General features: G+C 39.5%; 1 protein-coding gene, 1 long non-coding RNA gene and 1 other non-coding gene across 3 annotated transcripts in view; all 3 read right to left on the bottom strand.

Moving 5' to 3' along the window:
• LAMC1 (laminin subunit gamma 1) overlaps nucleotides 1–21,830 on the bottom strand; it is a 119,228-nt gene that overhangs the window by 82,843 nt on the left and 14,555 nt on the right. The gene's annotated exons all lie outside the window — the stretch shown is intronic.
• The window catches only part of LOC129653333 (uncharacterized), a 65,540-nt gene that overhangs the window by 29,994 nt on the left and 13,716 nt on the right, over nucleotides 1–21,830 (bottom strand). The window lies entirely within an intron of this gene.
• Nucleotides 5,573–5,644, bottom strand: TRNAC-GCA (transfer RNA cysteine (anticodon GCA)). Its single transcript has one exon. It is a non-coding gene; the product is annotated as a tRNA-Cys (tRNA).

The following is a 21,830-nucleotide window of genomic DNA, read 5'->3' as shown; positions in this document are numbered from 1 at the left end:
GAAGATTGACAGGTATAAACAGTTAATCTCTTTTTGCCATTCACCTAGCACAGAAGTACCCATGTGAGGCCCCTAATAACAGATCTTTACCAAGTTCCTTCTGCTATCATGATACTCCCCACACTATTAATATCAAGGTCAATATTGACAAGCTACAGAACACTCAGTGCAGAACTGTATCAACAAAGAAAAGCACAAAATACATTTGGCAGTTATGTGGTCAACTTTCAAAGGAGCCATCCTAATCTTTTTTATTATTATTAAAATAAGAATGTTTTTGTAACTTAAAAATATACTTACCAAAAAAAACAGAATTCCAAACAAAATTGAAAAGCCTTATGAATCAAAGATTACATTTCATTTCTGAGCAAAATCCCAGAGTTAATCAGTAAATCATCATCAATAGTTAGACAAAGTCCTAGGTAGGAAATCTGTAAGAATATGACCTCCTTTAAAGATTTTTCTAGAAAATATGGTTCCATTTCAATGAACACTGGTATCAAAACAAGAAATTACGTTTCTGATGCACTCTTAGAATGTACTTAGCCTTAACCTGTGACATTAGAAAAACTATACACCAATAACTAAAAATACAATAAACAAAACTTATCATCCCAAGCTCTGTAGATACTTTATAGGATACCTCATTTAATCTTCAAACAACTCTTTGAGATCACAACACTGCTTATCTTCACTGGTTGTTCAATTTTAAAAAAGAACAGAAAAATTGAGAGTGCTGGATTTTTATTCCATTTTCCCCTGTATACAATACCAATCATGTGCTCATATACGTTTGTATTAGCCTATAGTGAAAAGATATAGGGGAATTTAAAACTTTAAAATGCAATATAAGGGACTTCCCTGGTGGTCCAGTGGTTAAGAATCTGCCTACCAATGCAGGGGACCTGGCTTCAATCCCTGGCTCGGTTAGATTTCACAGGCCACGGAGCAACTAAGCCCGTGTGCCACAACTGCTGAGCCTGTACACTTCAGAATCCAGGAGCCGCAACTACTGAAGCCCACACACCCCGGAGCCAGGGCTTCACAGGGGAAAACACCACAATGAGAAGCCCACACGCCACAACGAAGAGAAGCCCCTGCTTGCCGCAACTAGAGAAAGCCCCCACACAGCAAGGAAGCCCTAGCACAACCAAAACTAAAAAAAAAAAAAAGAAACAGTATGTACAAATACAGATATTTGTATGTATACATATGTATGTACATGTGCATGCATATACTGACTTATACACACACACACATCTCCTTCCTATTCGTGGTGTTTCTCTGGAGATTCATGACTTATATATACACTTAAATGTATTATATATAAAAATATAACCACCAAATGCATTAACTCATGCACACAAGTTAACCTGTTTTCAGAAGACATTGGAAAAATTCTTCCCCTTCTCTGTGATATATCTGAACTTACATATGTGGGTTAATTAGGCCAGTTATAGTTCCACTTTGTTTTCATGTAAATTCAGTTTGGGACTTGTCCAGTTGTGTAAAATTTTACAAATACATACACTATTACTGCCCCTGTGTGCCACACTCAGATGCCAGAGAAAGCCTAAACACACCTGATTCCCTGGTGCTGCACCTGCCACAGGGTAAGAGTCAATTCTACAATAAGCAAGATGTTACCCACTTTGCTTCATAATATCTTAACACATATTTAAAGTATCAGATCTTATTCTCTTTTATACTTATACCTGACAATGAAAACATAACTAATTTGTCATTCAAAAATAAATTACCATATCCCAGAATCAACAAGGTTGTAGGCAAACATGATCTTAAAAAAGAAAAGGGGAAAAGTATCAAGTTTGATGTACGAGCAAGCAACTGTTGAAATAAATTTAATATCATCATCTCATAACACCTCCAGGGAAGATGCCAAGCAAGAGCATCTTTTGCATATCTGAGTTCAGTCAGTGTCTGAAACTGGCTAAATTCATTCTAACAATTCAATTTGATGAGACAGATATATCTCTGAATGTTTGTTTTTTAACATTTCTTCAGGAAAAAAAAAAACATAAAGAGTATTTATAAGATATTATGCTACACTGTTTAAAGGAATGATAGTAAAGATCTAAGGAACAGCATGGCCCTGACAAAATCAATTACCACAATGTGTTCAACAGTAAGCATCAGATGCCAGCATCTTCCAAATAGTAATGAACAGTCACATAAAAGCTGCCAATTTCACTAAGCCATCTTTTGTTTAATTGTTTATTTATTTATTTATTTCTGGCCGTGCTGGGTCTTCACTGCTGTACAGGCTTTGGGCTCTTCTCTAGCAGCAGAGAGCAGAGGCTACTCTCTACTCATGGTATATGGGTTTTTCACTGTACAGCCTTTTCTTGTCCTAGGGCATAGGCCTTAGCACATTCAAGCTTCAGCAGATGCAGCACATGGGTTCATCAGTTTCAGCTCCCGGGTTCTAGAGCATAAGCTCAAAAGTTGGGGCACATGGGCTTAGTTGCGCTGTGTACGCCACCTCTGAAATGCTCATTTTCTAGGGCATCAATACCCACATACAGCAATTTCAACTTTTTTTCATACTATTAGCTATTTGCTCTGGAGCTTTTAAATTACTTTTGGTTGATAAATTCCAAAACATGGATATATTAATTTGCCTATACTTCAGAACAAGCTTTAATCTTATTATACTGAAGGCTTACAGACAAGTGTTAGTTTGGACTCAATGTGTAAAACAAAATAAATCTGACTATATTGATACTTTGAGTGAAACGCTGACAGTCTTTTGATTTTTTTAAGTAACCATGAACATCTTAAAATGTCACAACATACATTCAAAAATCATTTTACGCCAAATAATGAAACTGGATGTAGAGATATTCACTAACTCCCTATCTGTGTCCCTAAAATGAATTTAATGGATATGGAACACTGAGATCACTAGTAATTCACCTTTCAAACAAAATTTCCTACTATTTCTCCTTCAAGTGTTCTGGATTATGTAAGTCAGACACTACCTTGAAGCTGCAAGACAAGCTATTTTATCAGGTATTAAAGAGCCACACTGCAATTCTTAGCACTTTCTGACAAGAAAAACAATACTGAATAATATTGATCCAGCCCAAAAAAAAAAAAAAAAAATTAGAATTATCCATGACTTTGAAATCTCATTTTGCAAACAAAATTTACATAGAAATAAATTATAACATGAAACTGACTGAAGGTTTAAACATAACTCTCAAACTGAAATTTAGTGTACTAAAGAAAACAAATGTGTGTAACTTAGTACTATTTTTATCTATCTTATGTACTGAGAGTTTGATTTCATTAAAGGGTCCTGGTAACTAAGAAGGTTTGAGAACTGCTATATGTAAATGTTCAGGTCAACTGGGGATATTAATATTTATTTTTATTTATTTATTTGGCTGTGCTGGGTCACAGCTGTGGCATGTGGGATCTAGTTCTCTGACCAGGGATCGAACCTGGGCCCCCTGCATTGGGAGCACCAAGTCTTATCCACTCGACCACCAGGGAAGTCTCCCAACCGGGCATATTAAAAAGATGTAGGCTTCCTTCTTCACTACTTTTCAATTATGCACAGATAAAATTTAACTACACAAAGTTTTAGTTTCCTTAATGAAGTCAATTATTAATATTTACTTTACCAGATGTTGTGAGCATTCAATAAAATGTCTGTGAGGAACCTAACTGGCTCAGTTAATGCAGGAGATGCAGAAGACATGGGTTCGATCCCTGGGTCAGGTAGGTTCCCTGGAGAAGGAAATGGCAACCGACTCCAGTGTTCTTGCCTAGAGAATCCCATGGACAGAGGAACCTGGTGGGCTACAGTCCATGGGGTTGCAAAGAGTCGGACACGACTGAGAGACTGAGCATACACGCATCGCAAAAAGTACTGTCAACAACAACCATAACAAAATGTCAGGAAGCCATAATATAATAAGGAAGCGATAGGAACATCTTATAAATGCCAAGAAGAACTGACAAATTATTTCCCAAGATTTCTTCTGGGCCCACAGCCCAGCAAAGATGAGCTCAGAACAAACAAAAAGCAAAAAAACTAAAAGCAAGAATTATTACAGAAAGAACTTCTGTTCCTCTTTGAAAAACCAGAGCAGAAAATTCCAGATTTAGGTGGAGCTTTTAGATACTAATACCAAAGACTAGAATGGCAAGGACTTTACTTTTGAAGGGAGGCAAGGGGGGGGAAAACACCACGCTGGCAAACCAAAACGTGAGAAATCTAAAAGTGAACCAGGTCCGCCCGAGTTTCGTGGTTTGTTGTTTCAAATGTCTCTCCTCTGGCCTCTCTGATTGGCACATCACCCCAGACTCAGTCACCATTAAAGCACATCTGGACTGCTACAATAATTTAACTAGTATACCAGGATCCAAACTTTTCCTCATTCCAAACCATCTAGCCACTAGACTATTTTTCCAGTAACTCTGCTATGTAACCATGTCACTAATCTGACAGAAAAAGCTGAAAATGGCTCCCTTCCATAACACATCTCAAGTCTGCTTCATGTTCAAAGTCTTCCAGATGAAGTGATCACATCTCCCTCTGGCTGTTACAGAAGCCTGCTTCTGAACACAAATTCTTCTTTCCAATTAAACTGTTCCACTCCTCTCATCAAAGTGATGCAAATTTTGCATCCTTTTCTCTGCTTATGCTATTTTGTCAACTCAGCATAACCTCTAACCAGGATTTCTGTTTTCATTCATTCATACAACCACCCAAAGAGCATCTACGATGTGTCTGGCACTAGGGATAGTGCTCAGGATACAAAGATGACTAAGACCTGACCCTTGTCCTCAGGGGATGTAAATCATTACTTAGTTGAGTCAGACATGTAAACAAATCATTAGGACACAGTTTAATAATTGTTGTAATATTGTGTACAAGGTACTATGGAAACACAAGAGAAGTAGTGATTCACACCACAAGAGGTAAGAGATGGAGAAACCATGGCTGCAGAGAAGAAGTGGAATTTGAATTTGGAATTTGAATTAAGTCTTAAAGGATGACTAATGGGGACCAGTGGGACAGAATAAAAGGGCAAGTGCTATTTAAGAAAAAAATGAAGATACGTATCACCCTCCAAGAACTGCAAAAGATCCTGCATTAAAAGTACAAGAAGTAAAGCTGGAAAGTAATTCACATTAGGCTTGAACTTCTAGATACATGATGAAGAGCCTAGGATAATTTTTAGCAGTGACATGCTCAGGGTTTTAGAGCTTGCTCTGAAGACAATCTTCTTTCAAGATCAACAGAGCCTTCTTGCGATGGTTAATTTCACAGTCAGCTTGACTTGGCCAAGGGGTGCTCACATTAAACATTATTTCTTGATTTGTCTGTGAGGTGCTTCCGGACGAGATAAGCATTTGGATGGGTGGACTCCGCAAAATAGCCTGCCTTCCCCAATGTGAAAAAAGTCAAAGTGAATTAGCTCAGTTGTGTCCAATTCTTTGCGACCCCCGTGGACTGTAGCCTACCAGGCTCATCCCTCCATGGGATTCTTCAAGCAAGAATACTGAAGTAGGTTGCCATTTCCTTCTCCAGGGGATCTTCCCAACCCAGGGATCGAACCTGGGTCTCCTGCATTGCAGGCAGACGCTTTAACCTCTGAGCTACCAGGGAAGGATAATGTGAGTGGGCACCATCTATTGTATTGAGAGCCTGCACAGAAAAAGACAGGGCAAGAGGAAGGAAGAGTTCACCCCTTTTTTGCTTCCTGTCTGCTTCCTGTTTGAGCTGAGACCTCTGTCTTCTGCCCCTGGATTGGGACTTATACCACTGGCTCCCCTGGATCACTGTGAGTGGAGAATCTAGAGACCCCTTCTCCCATGGGCCTCAGTTCTTGGTAAGGAAACAAAAAAGAATCTGAGGTCTTATCTGTTGCAAGAGAGTTTACTGAAGATTAGGAAAGAGGGAACAGAGAGAATACCTTAAGACAGAGGTGGGCCAGACCAAGGAAGGCAATGGACCTGGAGGGTGCAGAGACTTTAAGGCAAGGTTATTTGCATAATCCTGAGGGGGAGGGGATCATTGACTGACAGTCTTGATTGACAGTTGCAGGTAATATAACAAGAGGTTCTACTGCAGCATGTCCTCCCCATCATTCAGTCTCTTATAATTAGATGTACGTACTCATGGAATATTTGTGAACATTTAATGAGCCCAAAGCCACCAAAGGTTACCTAAGTACACGACAGTGTGAGGTGTGCGCATGTGCCAGAGTAGGGAAAGTCCCGCCAGTCGGCCAGTGGGCGATCTCTCCAGTCCCCTATTTTGGAGTATTGATAAGGGTGTATTTGGGGTGGGGCTGGTAAATAGCTTAGTGGGATTAGGTGGTCACTGGACATTTAGCTGATGGGGCCGCCTCTCACTACTTGTGGCTAATCTTCTGCCTAACAGCTCTCAGGCCTCTGCATTCAGACTGGAATTACATCACCAGCTTTCCTGGATCTCCAGCTCGCAGACAGCAGATGGTGAGACTTCTCAGCCTTCACAACTGCATGAGCCAATTCCTCATAATAAATCCTTTTACATAATAAGGTTCAGGATGGAGGAGACATATGTATACCTGTGGCTGATTCATGTTGATGTATGGCAGAAATCAACACAACACTGTAAAGCAATTATCCTCCAACTTAAAAAAAAAGAAGAAAGCAAAAATAAGGATCTCTCTCCTACTGGTTCTGTTTTTCTGGAGAGCTCTGACTAATCCATCTCCCCACTGCCACACTGTTCACCCTTCTTTCCTTGCTGCTCTCTCTTCCACTTAAGACAGAACAATAACTGTCATTAGGGAACACTTGCTATGTCACATGCACTGTGCCAGACACTTAATACCGTCACTATATTTAATCCCTACAACGTTTCTAAGATAAAGGAACCTAATGTCAGAAAAATTAAATTTCTTGTCCAAATGGCACACAGCTTGTAAGTGGTAAATACCTCCCTCTGGATTCTGTGGTCTCCATCCATGATGCCATACACCATCCTGCACTGATCAGCCCTCTGCTTGTCCTGTCCCCGTTCCACATCTGTGTGTCTTCTCTTTTACCTATCTCGTAAATTGCTGCTGGACCTGGGGTCCACACTCAGGGCTGCCACAAATTATCAATACTTACTGACTTACACTGGGCAAATCACTTAATTTGACGAGCTTCCTGGGCCGAAATGGAGAATTAGACCAGGTAGTCTCTCCGATCACTTCCATTTTCTCCTGCCACACACTTGGGATTAATGTAAATTACAAGTGTTGATATAAAACAGGGCAAGTGGTCTCTTACAACTTGGGATGCTGTGGTCCACCATGATGTAACTTATTAATAACCTATCTATCAAGATTTATGCCAAACACCTTTCAAACTAGGAAACCAAACCTGAGTTAACAAAATCATCAACGAAGCCTCCCCTCTTACCTTTGAGAAGGTTTTATTATTCTGCTAACGCAGCCTCCTCTAAGCGTGGCTGCTTTGCTTATGAAGGCTTGAATTAGAGGCCACTTCACTACCAGGGGATTCTAAGAAAATCACAAGACAGGCAATAGCTACAGGGAACCCAATGGAAAGAATTAGCTATATTAAACTAGTAAACTGAGACACACAGCAAAAACAGATCCTGTCATAGGACAGCTATCTTTCAAGAAAAACTTTCCAGACTTTATTCTAAGGGAAGAAAAATTTATATGTTGTAAAACAGAACAAAATATAGATATTACCTTGACTGAAGAACACTTGGGTATTGAGATTGCAGCTGGTAGATTTTTACCTTTAGTAAATTGTAGAGAGCCTTTTTTGGGTAGCTTTTTGTGAGTTTTTCTACTCCATTAATCACCTTCTTTTACCCTCCAGGGAAACCAAGTAGGTGGGCAAAAATTCCTGGAGGTTTTCTGGGAGGTACTGAGAACACCCACACCCAGAGACATAAAAAAAAGTACTTCAAGTCTAGATAAACAGTCTCAGAAGATAATTTGGTTAACAAGAAACATTAGGATGAGTAAAGATAAAATATTTACATATTGAGACATAAGAAAATGTTATAGGAAAACAGGAGAGATATCTAAGAACAAAATTTAAAATATTTAAGATGTGTTCTTTAATGATTCATTCACACACAAAATTCCCAAATCACCAAATCCATCATTCTTGACTAAAGTGAATGTCTTTAGGGGACAAAAAAAAAATATGGATCTCTATTATCAAATAACTGCAGAGAAGAAACAGAAATAGACTTAAATTTGTATCTTCCAAGTAAAATAACCACAGAAGAATCTTCTCCACCAAAAGTAGTGTATTCAAGTAGCAGGAGGGAGTTCCAAAAGGGAGGGAATATATGTATACCTATGACTGATTCATGTTGAGGTTTGACAGAAAACAGCAAAATTCTGTAAAGCAATTATCCTTCAATAAAAAATAAATTAATTTTTTTTAAAAAGCAGACAAACATAAAGATGTAGAAAATCAAAAAACACTGTAAAATTCCATCACTCCCAGTATCCCCAACAGTTGACCAAAACTCACATCCACTTAACCACACAATGTACAGGCTTGACATAAAAATCCTTAAATTGACTCTTTAAATATACGTCCAAGAATTTACTAAATTTAGAACACAGCAGTCAATAGAGATGAACTTTGGGAAAACTACATCATAGACAAAAAAAATAAATGTCCTGCCATTTTAGAGAGAATGAGAGAGAGTCTCTTTTTAGAAGGGTCAAATATACCCAGTGACAAACTGATAGTTTATTTTTAGAAAGAGATGAGGTCTGTTATTATTTGCTAAACAAGAGCAAATCCTTTTAAAGATGACTTTATGAGTCATCTTAGGGGTTGGGCATAATAAATATCTGGTATGTTTAGTTAAGACACATAATATATAAGGAAAAAAAACTTCTTAGGGGTTGTGCATAATAAAATATCTGGTATGTTTAGTTAAGGCACATAATATATAAGGAAAAAATACTTCAACAGAAACTAAATGAGGATGATATATATGTACATTCTCAATTTCCCAACCCTACCAGCTTAGGCTATATCTGACAGCTTTTAGAATTTTTAAGTAAATTTCTATATGGTCTGGAATGGTCTAGGAAGCTTCCAGAAAGACAGGCAACTTTGTATTTCTGGAGATTGGCCTGTATCATGAAATCTATTTAGACATCAAAGATGGCTAAGGAAGTGGTAATGAATGAGGCCTGACCAAAGAAAGTCCCTGGCAGCATTCAGAAGGCTATAAGGTGGGCACCACTGGGACTTAGAAACAAATGCACCCACCACCACTAAACACTTCTCTTCTAGAGAAGCTGAGGGGCAAGAACCCAGCTGTGGTCCTCTGACCCTGTATCATAGGGAAACAACACTTTAGCAAACCAAAGAATACTTAGTCCTGCTCCAGAGTCTTCCTTATCCACTTGTTTTTTTAACAGCTCAGTAGGCTGTGAGCTCTTCAAAGACATAGACTTTCTTATAAAGCTCACAGTGCTCAAAGCTTTGTACAAAGTGCTTACTACATGTATGATTCTTAATGCTTGTGTTGTGATTTTGAATCAGAGAATTACTCAATTACTATGCCTACCATCTAAATAAAGTAGGTATATAGACTGTGAGCAGGATACGCCCTTGGAAGAGGTTCTCTGTTCCATGAAGTATGGGTCTGGGTACATAATCTCCTATTTCTGTTTTTGTTTTTTAATCAGCTCACAAACTGAGATGGTGCATGGAGTCATGAAGAGAGCACTAATCTAGAAGCAGGAAACCTGATCACTATCTCCCCTGGATTTCAGATTCTTCACCTGTAACATGAGTGTGATCGGTAAAATGACTTCTGAGGTCTTCGAGGTGCCTTCATTTTGCCTCACAAAGCTGATTAAACACCAGTGGCATTCGAGAATTTAGGAGAGAGAGCAAAGCAATGGGCAGGGGAACTGAGAAGCAGCCCTTAAGGATGAAGACACTCGAGTCAGGCTTCAAAGACAGTGGTCCTCGTCCAGTGGACAACAAATATACCAGATTTGGCAAGGTCAAGTGTTCACACAAGGAGGAAACGGAGATGAGCTAGAATACGAGGAGCTTTAAGTGTCCGATAATTCTCTCGGGAAAGCTGACTAGTCTCAAGATCAGACTTTTACCATTGAAGCTTATTATTGATCTAAGTATTTTTCAAACAATACACAGGCTTGAGATGGGGGAAAAAAAAAGTTGGTAGGTCAAAGTCAGCATTAAAAAAATAATTAGAATGGAAATATCAGAGTAAGTCTTGTCTTAGGACACCTGTGTCCACAGTACTGAATACGTGGCAATATAAAATATTCCTTCTAAAGGGTTACAGTTAAAAATATAGAAAAAAACTCACCTATTAAAAATTGACAAAGAAACAAAGTTTTTTGAGTCTTCAAGCAAATTTTTCAAGTTTTTTAATTTAATGCATTGCAAAACCCTAACAAGAGATCTGATTTACAGCACTCTTACGGTACCATAAATTCAAACAAATAAATTCAGAAAGGGCTGATCTTTATCCTTCCTGGACAGGAAGCAGAAGTACAGAGAGCTCCAGCCAACACGAGGAGGAACAGAGTAATCATTGTGTAAGTGCCTTGTGTCGTTTACCTGTGTTTGCATAAGGAAACCCACATGCTCGCAAGACAATAATTCCTTAGGTCTCCAGTCACTAAGCCCCTCAAGAACTTTTATGTAGCTTCTTTGAGAAAGAAAATGCAAATGCAGAAAAGGTTTCTACTTAATCCAAATAATTTAATGAACAATTATGAATGAATAAGAACATCTCTGTCCTCAAACTGCTTATAATCCACGAAGGGAGATAAGACAAACACCCAAAAAGACATGGACTGTGCTCAAGGTGAGGGAGAGGGAGGAACATGAGTAGGAAGAATAAGAAATTAAAGATGTTAAGACAAAGAAAGCAACTGAAATTAGCATTTTGGTATAAACAGAGTATCGGCTGGCACAGTTTGGGAGAGACAGTATTAGAAGTGGAAATCAGGGTACCTCTGAAGGAGGCAGAACAGCAAAGAAAAGGCATGAGAGCTGCATAAAAATGGACAGGCAGCTAGTCAGACACCTGTAAGGAAATGGTGGTAGTTAAGGCTACAGCTGATGGCACCAGGGGATGTACCTTCTCTTTGGCAGGCAATGACAGGAGAGCTTTTTGGTCAAGGGGAATGGCAGGAACCTATGGATACCAAGAATCTGAACACAGTCGGCTTCTTAGGGTTACCACATTCATGGCTCTCCCTGAGATCATCGCCCATGCAGCAGCCACAAAAGGATACCAACCATAAGAGTCTGCTCTCTCAGACACAAGATCCCCGTGATTGGAACTTGGTTTAAAACTACTGCCAAGCTTCGGTTCTCACACAAAAATGCACAGCCTCGGGATGCTTCTGGCTCCTCTCCCGCTACTCTCCAGTGGAAGCCAAGTAGAAGTGCAATTTCTGCTGGGAGTCCACAGGCTGTTTTTTTTAAAGCAACCATTCCAGGAAGGAATACAGGCTGATGCCCCTGGGGGGGAAAACAGCTTGGGCTTTCCAAGTCAATACCCCAGAGACTCAATAACTGGCCCAATTATCTACTGCTGCACAGAAGGCCACTCCAATGCTCAATGGTTAACAACCACCACCATTTTTATATCTCACGATCTTGAGAGTCAAGAATTTGGGAAGGGCTCAGTTGGGTGATTCTGGCAGTCTGCAAGGCGCTGACTGAAGACACTTGGTAGTATTCAGCCGGGCTGGTCATGCCTGGTGCCTTGGCAGGGATGGATGGAAGGCTGGACACTGATGAGAACACCCACTAGAGTGTCTACCCATGTCCTCACAAGTCTAGTGGTTTTAGTATATATAGTCAGACTTCTCCATGGTGGCTCAGGCTCCAGGAGACCAAGGCGGAAGCTGCCACTCCTCTCAAAGGCTAAACCTGGAACGTCTGCGCTCCCACTGTTGGTCAAAGCAGTCACACGCCAGTCCACGTGCAAAGAGAAGGATGTCAAAGCACTCATGCCCATCTCTAATCTATTCTAACCAGCAAAATCAGAGCTGCATCTTAAGGCAGACATGATTCGCTAACTACTCATGATTGGGAATTTTAACTCAGGTGAAGAAAAATCCATTTGACCACCTCACTTAAAAGGAGAGAAAGAAAGGGAATTCTAGAGCCACAGATACTCTCGGACCCCGTCACTCAGAGCTTAAGACTAAAAAACTTAGCTGAAGAGAAACTAAATGTTCAGTGGTGAGCATACTGTAGGGTGTACAGAAGTGAAAATGTAATGCTCTACATATAAAACTTGCATGTTAGAAAACAATGGTACCTTGATAAAAAAAAATTCTTAATTAAAAAAATTAAATCACCAAAAAAAAAGAGTTAGTAAGGAATCATGGAGAGCTTTCTTCAATTTAAGTTTCTATTATAATGGAGGAAAAGCAGATTAAAAATATCAGCAAACACTCCTGGAGTGCACACCAGGCACAAATAACTACATTAACACATTGGAGAGGCAACGAAATCAAAGACACAGTCCCTGCCTATCAATGTCTCCAAGTGGTGAGACAATACATACACCAAAATGTAGTACAAGACAGCACTTGAGGAAGTAACTGCTGGTATTTCAGAAGCAGGAGAGAGACTGTGGAGGCAGGAGACTGGTTAGAAAACCACCTGTGGAAGGATGACTCATTGTAGGCTGATTCTCCAGCCGACAGACTGCAGCCTTACTTTACAACGAATATTTTGCAATGCCTTCCCTTCACCATCCCAAAATGAAACCCCTAGGTTACCATCTACCACACACAACTTTCAAAGGAGGGTGCATGCATGTGTGTGTGTGTAGGCCTACCTATAACGTAAAGCAGAAATCAAAAGGAAACTATGCATTTCAACAGATAAGATCTCCATCACTACTAAAAGGCATTTCAAAGCCATCAGACACCTTTACCAGACAACCAGCTTATAACAAGTAAGTCTGCATTTTTATTTATTTATTATTTTTATTTATTTTTTGGCTGTGCCATCGTGTGGCATATGGGATCTTAGTTTCCCAACCAGGGATTGAACTCGTGCCCCTTGCCATGGAAGTACAGAGTCTTAACCGCTGGACTGCCAGGCAGGTCCCAAGTTTGCATTTTTAAAAACAGGATTGGATGCCTTTCTATACACGACATACAAAAAATTAAGAGGCAAAAGAACAGGGGGGGACAATGCAATAAAGAAAAATGGTGTCAGCAAAAGTAGTGACACACCAGATGAACCCATAAGTGTTTTAAGAAAAGAATAAAGATCACTTTAACTGAGAAGGTATAACAAGTCAGGTCAAATTACAGACTGCCGAAGTAGAGAACACAAGTTAGAATGATATATCGCAGCCAACTTTATCAGCATGTTCCCTTGTGAAATATTCACCTAATCATAATGATTTTATTGCTCCACAGGAAAAAACACATGTTGGCAGGATAGGCACATAGATAATTATTCATGTGCAGGAAAACCTGTAAAAGCAAATTCCAAAACTTCAACTGAATATGATCAATACTTTCCTTGACAATTGATGTTTTAGAAAAAAAAGAGGCTAAGTATACAAATATGCACACGGAGTCACTCTTGAGTGCTAGAAGTGGAGCGTGATCTACACACGCGTCAAACAAGCAACTTGAACTCCGTGAGAAGGACTATTGGCAGAAAAATGACTTTCCTCTTGCTAAGCTCAAAAACTATTTATTTATACAGTGGCTGTATTCATGGAAAATTATGTATAATAAAATTATGTGGAAAAAACTGTTTGTGTGTAAAGACAAAGTTATGTTCTAGGCTCAGATATTTATAATCAGGTTTTTTAATAGCATAAATGTCCCATGAGAAATCACAAAAGTTGGGCAAGACTTGGGCAATTCTTTGCTGTGTAGGACTGCCTCCTGTGTACTAAATACCCCTAAAGGGACAGTACCACACTCCTCTGAGGACCACTTCTCTGGGGGGTACAGCAGAATCCATGAGGCTTACCTATTCCAAACACTTTAAAAACTTCAGATTTATCACGTTTTACCCTGTACAAGACAATCTTTCTACAAATTCCCATAGATTTACCATTCTTAGTTCTAAAAATCTTGAAATTCAATCCAGCTCTCAGATTAGAAATAAGGTTTCAAAGTGCATTAAAACAGTTTTAAAGAGGGGTAAGAGAGTTTAAAGAACATGACCCACGTTAATGACAGAAAATTCATGACAACTGGCCTAACACATCTAAGGAGCTTTAGAAATTTATCAAACTGAAGTCAAGGATGATTCAGTTAGGAAGACAAATTAAAACCCAGGTCTTTTTATCAGCGCTTCCTGGTGTTGCCACCGAGACAGTCTGCTTTGTTTTTTAGAGAAACAAATATACTGATCAACTCTTCAGTAAATTTTGTAAGTAGCAACATTTTTGTTATCCAAAATACTATTTATCAGGCCAAACAGTATGAATTAACTAATATGGTACCTACTTTACCAAACAGGTGAGTAGTATCTGGGCACTGCTGTTTTTTCCCCTTGGCTCTGCCATGTGCCTTGCAGGATCTTAATGCCCCTAGCAGGGACTGAACCCTGGCACTCAACAGCAAAAACACGGAGTCCTAACCACTGGGCCACCAAGGAATTCTCAATTTGAAGTATTTTAATTCACTGTAACCTGTAGCCAAAACGTTCCTTAAAGTGGTTAAATAGCAAAATAGTTAGACACTAAGCTAAAAAGATTTTGTATTAATACCACATCTCTTTACAAAAAAAGAAAGCGAGACAGCTTACAGAAATAAATATCATGCAACAGAATAAAAAGTAGTGTCAACAGTTACAATGATTACAAAAGAACTGCAACCTAAAATAAAGCATTTCTCATCTATCAAATTAGCAGAGCTTTGTAAAAATCATAGTCCTTAAGGGGAATGTTTAAACAGGAATTTGTATATTGTTCAAGTCAGCAAAGAAAAGAAAAAATAAATAAAAGAGTTAAAGGTCAGTAAGAAGAAATAAAACTAGTATTATTCACAGATCATGACTGTCTACATATAAACCCGAGTCTAAAGAAAAGTAATTAGAACTAATAAGCAAATTAAGCAAGAGTTAAGCAAGTGATCTTATATACAGAAACCAGTTACATTCTTACATGCCAGCAACAAAGACATAGAAGACATAATTTAGAAAAAAGTTAAAATAACAAGAACATCAAAAATGTACCCAGGAATAATTCTAACAGAAAAAGGGCAGGGTTCACATGGACAGAATTATAAAACATCACTGGCGTTTTGTCAGAGGTTTTCTGATTCTAACTAGCAATAAACAGTGTGCACTTAAAGAAAAAACTACTGGAATTCATTAAAGAAGTACTACACTCATTAAAAGAAAGACTTAAAATTGTCAAGATGTCAATTCAACCCAAATGGATGCATAAAGTCAATGCAATTTCAACCAAAATCCTAATAGAGGTTATTGAGGAACTTGATAACTTCAATCTAAAATTCACGTTTAAGAGCAAAGGCCCAAAGACAGCTAGGATATTTGTAAGATAGAAGAATAAGTTTGAAAGGGACTTGCCTTAGAAGATAAAGACAATACACAAATCAATTATTACATTAAAATTAAGAAATTCTGCCCAAAAGCTATCACAGGGAATATAAAAGACAAATCACACACTGGTAGAAGATACAGAAAATATGTAATTGATGAAAGATTAGTATCAAGAATATAGGAAGAATTCTACAAACGAATAAACAGGCAAATCAATAAATGGGCAAAAAACATGAAGAGACATTTTACAGGAGAGGAAATATGAAAGACCAACAAATACATGAAAAGATATTCACCCTTATAAATAAAACAACTGAGATATAATTTTACACCATCAAATGGGCAAAATTTAAGAGTTCTAACAATACCAAATGTGGATCAACTGTCTATTAACACTGTTAGTGAGCATCTAACCCAGCATAACCACTCTGGAAAACAACCTGCATGATCTCATAAAAACGGTGACACGCGTTAAGATCCAGCAACCCAGTTAGAGAGACTACCACATAAGCATCAGAAGACATATGTGAGAATGCTCATAGAACATTACTCGTCATAACAACCAAAACATGTCCATCAGCATATTAACCAATAAATTATCTATAGTATAATCACAATAGACTACTACACAGGAATAAGAACAAAAAATTACAACTACATCTTAGAAACGTATTAAGTGATTACTAACAAAGTGCTGATGACTACATAAACCATTTTTATAAAGTTCAAAAGCAAGCAATACACTATCTAGAGATGATAAACTACTTTCTTTTAAAAGCAAGGAAATAAAACATAAAACCCAGGGTAGTAGATATCTAGGGTGGGGAGGGTGGGCAGAAATGAACACAGAGAAGCGTTCGCTACTACTCCAGATTTCTGTGCACGGAAACAGAGCATCTGCTGAACAAACAACATAATTATCTATTTTGTCTTGCATTGAACTCTAAGTACAAAACACACAGCTGACCATCTGTATTTCAAAACAGACAAAACACACACAAAGAACTCCAGAGATGATTCCGTTTGCCACTGGTGAGTACTTAAAGACCACTAGCCCAGGTGACATCGGGATTTCCTCCTTGAGGAAAAATCCCTGGAGTCACTGACAATTAGTATTAAAAATTTATAAGTATTACCCTGTAATAACTTTCAAATGACATGAAGAAGGAATTTCAACACCTTCTTTATAGGACTTACTTTATCCTTAGAGAAACAGAAACTCTGAAAAGTTTCAGTCTGAGAAACTCTGCTCTCCTAAAAAAAGAAAGGTATTTAACTTGGCACTCTGGATCCTGGAAAGGAGCATAAGGGTTACTTAAAAAGAAACAAAATTATGGTTGGTCTCAGCTCTTTTTTCGGGTCTCAAAAGAAAGCTCATCAGAACAAAAAGACAAGTCTTCTATTACTACTGTCCACAACAAGGATGATGTCTTAAATTTCGAGAAAACAGCTCTGTGGATTTTCTCCAAAGGTCAATAAACACATCTCTTCCAAACACTTTTTCACAAAGTCTGGACATATTTGCTCAATTTAGCCTTATGCTTTTCAATTTAGAAATGAATTTTCTGATTCATCAAGACAAAGAATACACAAATGCCTATGGACTTCATAAATCAAGTACCTAACTGAGCTGCTGACCCAAAGCTCCCGTCCTCGATGAGCTCGTATGAAGAAACAAAATAAGTACACATTTAAAAGATTCCAGAACAAGATGGTATGCTCAAGTGACCAATGAGTGATACAATAAGCACTACTGTCTCACATTTCTAGAATGTGGAAAAGAATTTTTAGAGAAGGCAATTTCCTTTCAAAAGAAAATGGAATGATAAAGCACAGAGGACAACATGATATATATTCAGGCAAGAGCGTCGGCAAAGGACATTAAAGCAAATAAAAACAATGAGTCTAAGAAAAAGGAAAAAGATGTCAATTCAAGGAGACCACAATCTTTCAGAAAGCAAAAACGAAGCTGAGAGAACCCTACGGCAAAAGCAATCATGTATAACCATTTATAAGGCATTCCCAACATGAGTGACTCTTCAAAGATTCCTAATGACTTTGCTTTCTTACTGACTTAAGACAACTGGACAGAAAGAAAAAAAGCTGTAAGTACACAGATAGGGAGGAAAATAAAGGGTGGAGAAAGCAAGGACACAGACATCATGTGTTTCTGAGAACAAGAAGAAAATCAGAATTAACTTCCAATTCAAGAAGTATCGCAAGTGAAATGCTTTAAAGCAGCCACATTCCTAACATAGGCACTGGAGATAAAATTACATTTCTACAAAAAAACAAATAAAACATAACTACTTCTTTGAAACCTATGTTTAATGCTCTATTTGAAATTCCAATACTCTCACCATAATTTGGCTTCCCTGGTGGCTTAGATGATAAAGAATCTGCCTGTGATGTGGGAGACCGGGCTTTGAAACCTGCGTCGGGAAAATCCCCTAGAGAAGGGGTTGGCAACCCAGTCAAGTATGCTTGCATAGAGAATCCCATGGACAGAGTTGCAAAGAGTCGGACACAACTGAGCGACTGACACTTTCACTTTGACATAATTTAATAACCCATCCACTCAAATTGTCCTAAAATACCTCTGTTGAAATTCACCCTTTCAATGAAATAAAAGTTCCTGTTAAATGGACTTTATTCAATCATTTAAAAAAATAACTAATTTATCAAAAGTCTGTTGTGTGTCAAATTTTTACATAGTCTTTAGTAGTTCTATGATCAGTATTGTGAAAGTGGTAATAACTTATACCTAATCAAATGTGATACAATCCGTAATCCTTTATCTGTGATTCTAAATCCAAAAAATTCTAAATAGCAGAGGATTTTTGTAACATCTGACAACATGACTGAGCTAGTGTGAGGTCCTTATAGCCTTTAATTCATAAAATTATGAATACATTTCACTGCAGAGATTAGTAAAGTGTTTGACTGGGGGTACCACTATGGGTTTTATATCATACACATTGATTTTATTCAATTTACTACAATTCTGTAAGTCATGGACCTGGCTCTAAGTCTCTGACCTAATTAATGGTTAAAATATAGTTCCTACCCTCAGTGAACTCAACTCATATTGAAGGAAAAGATAAACACACATTTAAAAACATCCCAGAACAAGACTATGTTCAAGTGACCAGTAAGTATTACAAACAATAGGCTCTGTTTTATTATTCCTGGAGTGCTTGTTTCTGAAACACATCTGGATTTTAAAAAGCATGATTCATCCATCACGATGGAAGGTAAACATGATCAGTATTGTCAAGTAAATCAAGACATAATGATCCTGCAAGGACGTGCTTCTCCTCCAAGATGAATGTGATACAGAGCCAATCAGTGCAAGTACCAGACACTGCTATAGTGAGATCTCAGTGTCAAGATGGGACCATGAGAAGAAAAACTGGTATCTCAGAATCAAATGAATTGTGCAGAGGTAGGGAATGAATGAAGAAGGCAATGGCACCCCACTCCAATTCTCTTGCCTGGGAAATCCCATGGACAGAGGAGTCTGGTAGGCTATAGTCCATGGGGTCGCTAAGAGTTGGACACAACTGAGCAACTTCACTTTCACTTTTCACTTTCATGCATTGGAGAAGGAAATGGCAACCCACTCCAGTGTTTTTGCCTGGAAAATCCCAGGGACGGGGGAGCCTGGTGGGCTGCCGTCTATGGGGTCGCAGAGTCAGACACGACTGACGCGACTTAGCAGCAGCAGCAGGGAATGAATGTTGCAACTGAGCAGGATGAGCGCACACCCCTATTCTTCAGAGGCTCTTCTCCTGAAGACCTAGGGGTGTGAAGGTCTGCAGAGAAAGTGTCTGCTCATTTTTCTAAATCCACTTCCTAAAACTGCTAGCCACAGAATGGGATCCTCTGAAGAATGCACTTCAGGAAGACCAAAACTCAGTAAAGAGAGGATTCCACAGTGCAGGGGCTGGCAGGCACAACACTGCCTGATGCAAAGAGCCGACTCATTGGAAAAGACCCTGATGCCGGGAAAGATTGAGGGCAGGAGGAGAAGGGGGCTACAGAGGATGAGATGGTTGGATAGCATCACTGACTCAATGGACATGAGTTTGAGCAAACTCCAGAAGATAGTGAAGTACAGGGTAGCCTGGCGTGCTGCATTCCGTGAGGTTACAAAGAATCAGACACGACTTAGCAACTGAACACAACAGGAGCAATGCCAGCCCCCCGCTCCCTGCCCTCTGTCACTGTAACAGATCTGTGGCTGGCTCTGGCTGCCCAACTAGACTACATTTCCCAGCCTCCAATGCGTATAGGCGTGGCCAGGTGACTAAGTGCTCTCCAATGGCAGATGATACAGTGATGTGGACTCTGTAGGGTCTCGGTCTTGAGAATTAAGCCTACACACCTCAGCATTACCTTCCCTTTTGGAAAAAAGAGGTGCCTATGTTCAGCTTCTACCACACACGTGAGGACAGCACCCTGAGGAATTGTAGATTATGAAGATGAAAGGACCCTGGACCCCAGAATGTCTGAGTGGATCACAGCTACCCTGCTGACCACTCAGGACCACCACGTGAAAGAAAAACCTCTGTTTCTTGAACGACTTTACTGTCGCAGCTCTTTACTACTATAGCTCAGTCTTCACCCAACACCACCAGTGAGGGAGCTACATCATGCACCAGCCGTTCCCCTCCACCTGAGCCAGTTTCAATAACCCTATGTAAAAGGCAAACTCCATCTTGAGAAAAATCTAAACAAAATTACTATTTCTCTCTATCTGCGTTCTACGGCTATAGCCTCAGAGAAACAGGAATTCTCTGCATTCTACAGCTGGGGCCTCACAGAAACAGGAATTCATTCATTCAGCAAACTTTGGAGCACTTACTACTATAGGAAAGGTATTATGCAATACACTAAGAATACATAAGCCAACGTAATAAAGAGAGTCAACACACCCCTCCTAGGGTCAGGGCCTCTGTTTCACCCAGAAGTTAAGCTCTAGGTCCTCTTTTCTGTCCCATCTGCAGCATCTTGCAGGGCCTTTTTAAAACTTTAGTTTTTCTGGCTGCACTGGGTCTTCGCTGCTGCCCAAGGGCTTTCTCTGGTTGCGGTGAACGGGGGCTGCTCTCTAGTTGTGGTGCACGGGCTTCTCGCTGCAGTGACTTCTCTTGTTTTGGAGCGCAGGCTCCAGAGCACGCAGGCTTCAGTAGTTGCGGCGCATGGGCTCAGGAGTTGAGCAGAGGCTCTAGAGGGAGGGCTCAGTTGCTCTGAGGCAGGTAGGATCTTCCCGGACCAGGGATGGAACTGGGCATCCCTGCACTGCAAAGTCAAAGTCACTCAGTCATGTCCCGGCTCTTTGTGACCCCATGGACTATACAGTCCATGGAATTCTCCAGGCCAGAATACTGGAGTGGGTAAGCCTTTCCCTTCTCCAGGGGATCTTCCCAACCCAAGGATAGAACCCAGGTCTCCTGCATTGCAGGCGGATTCTTTACCAGCTGAGCCACAAGGGAAGCCCAACAATACTGGAGTGGGTACCCTATCCCTTCTCTAGCGGATCTTCCTGACCCAGGAATTGAACCAGTGTCTCCTGAATTGCAGGCAGATTCTTTACCAACTAAGCTATCAAGGAAGCCCCTGCATTGCAAACTGTACTCCTAACCCACTGGACCACCAGGGAAGCCCCGCAGTGCTTTTTACATAACAGACAATAAATATTCATTAGGTAAATGAACTGAAAAATCAATAAATTCATTTATCCTCAGCGAATTCAGTCTAATGGGGGAAACCAAACAGTAAAATCGTGCACCTCTCGAATCACAGGCATGCAGTATGTGCAGTGATTTGCAGAAATGAACAAATACATGGACACTGAACAACATGACAGCAAATGCTATGGAGGGGCAGGAGGAGTTAGAAATCAAAGTCTTTCCAGAGAAACTGAGATCTGCCATGAGTTCTGAAGGACAATTAGGAGTTAACCAAATAAACAAGGTAAGGAATCAAGAAGATGTAGCACCCATGCTGTCTGAACATGTTTACCATGACTGGAACTTAAGGGCAGAGTTCCAAGCACACAACAAACAAATCTAGTATTCCTTCAAATACCACTGCTTCCACTAATTAAGCCAAAAACAGAATTCTTTTCTTTAGCATGTGCATCACTCTACCTGCTTAATACAAACTGCTGTCAATGCAGAGCTACCCACCTCTTTAACACCCAGATTTAATTTTCACTTTTAAATCTAAAAAGAGAATTTATTTGACTAGTTCTAACA

This window comes from Bubalus kerabau, chromosome 5 (genome assembly GCF_029407905.1).
Source record: "Bubalus kerabau isolate K-KA32 ecotype Philippines breed swamp buffalo chromosome 5, PCC_UOA_SB_1v2, whole genome shotgun sequence".
NCBI lineage: Eukaryota > Metazoa > Chordata > Mammalia > Artiodactyla > Bovidae > Bubalus > Bubalus kerabau.
Note: the sequence above shows the minus strand (reverse complement) of the source record. Positions and strands in the feature narration are given on the sequence as shown.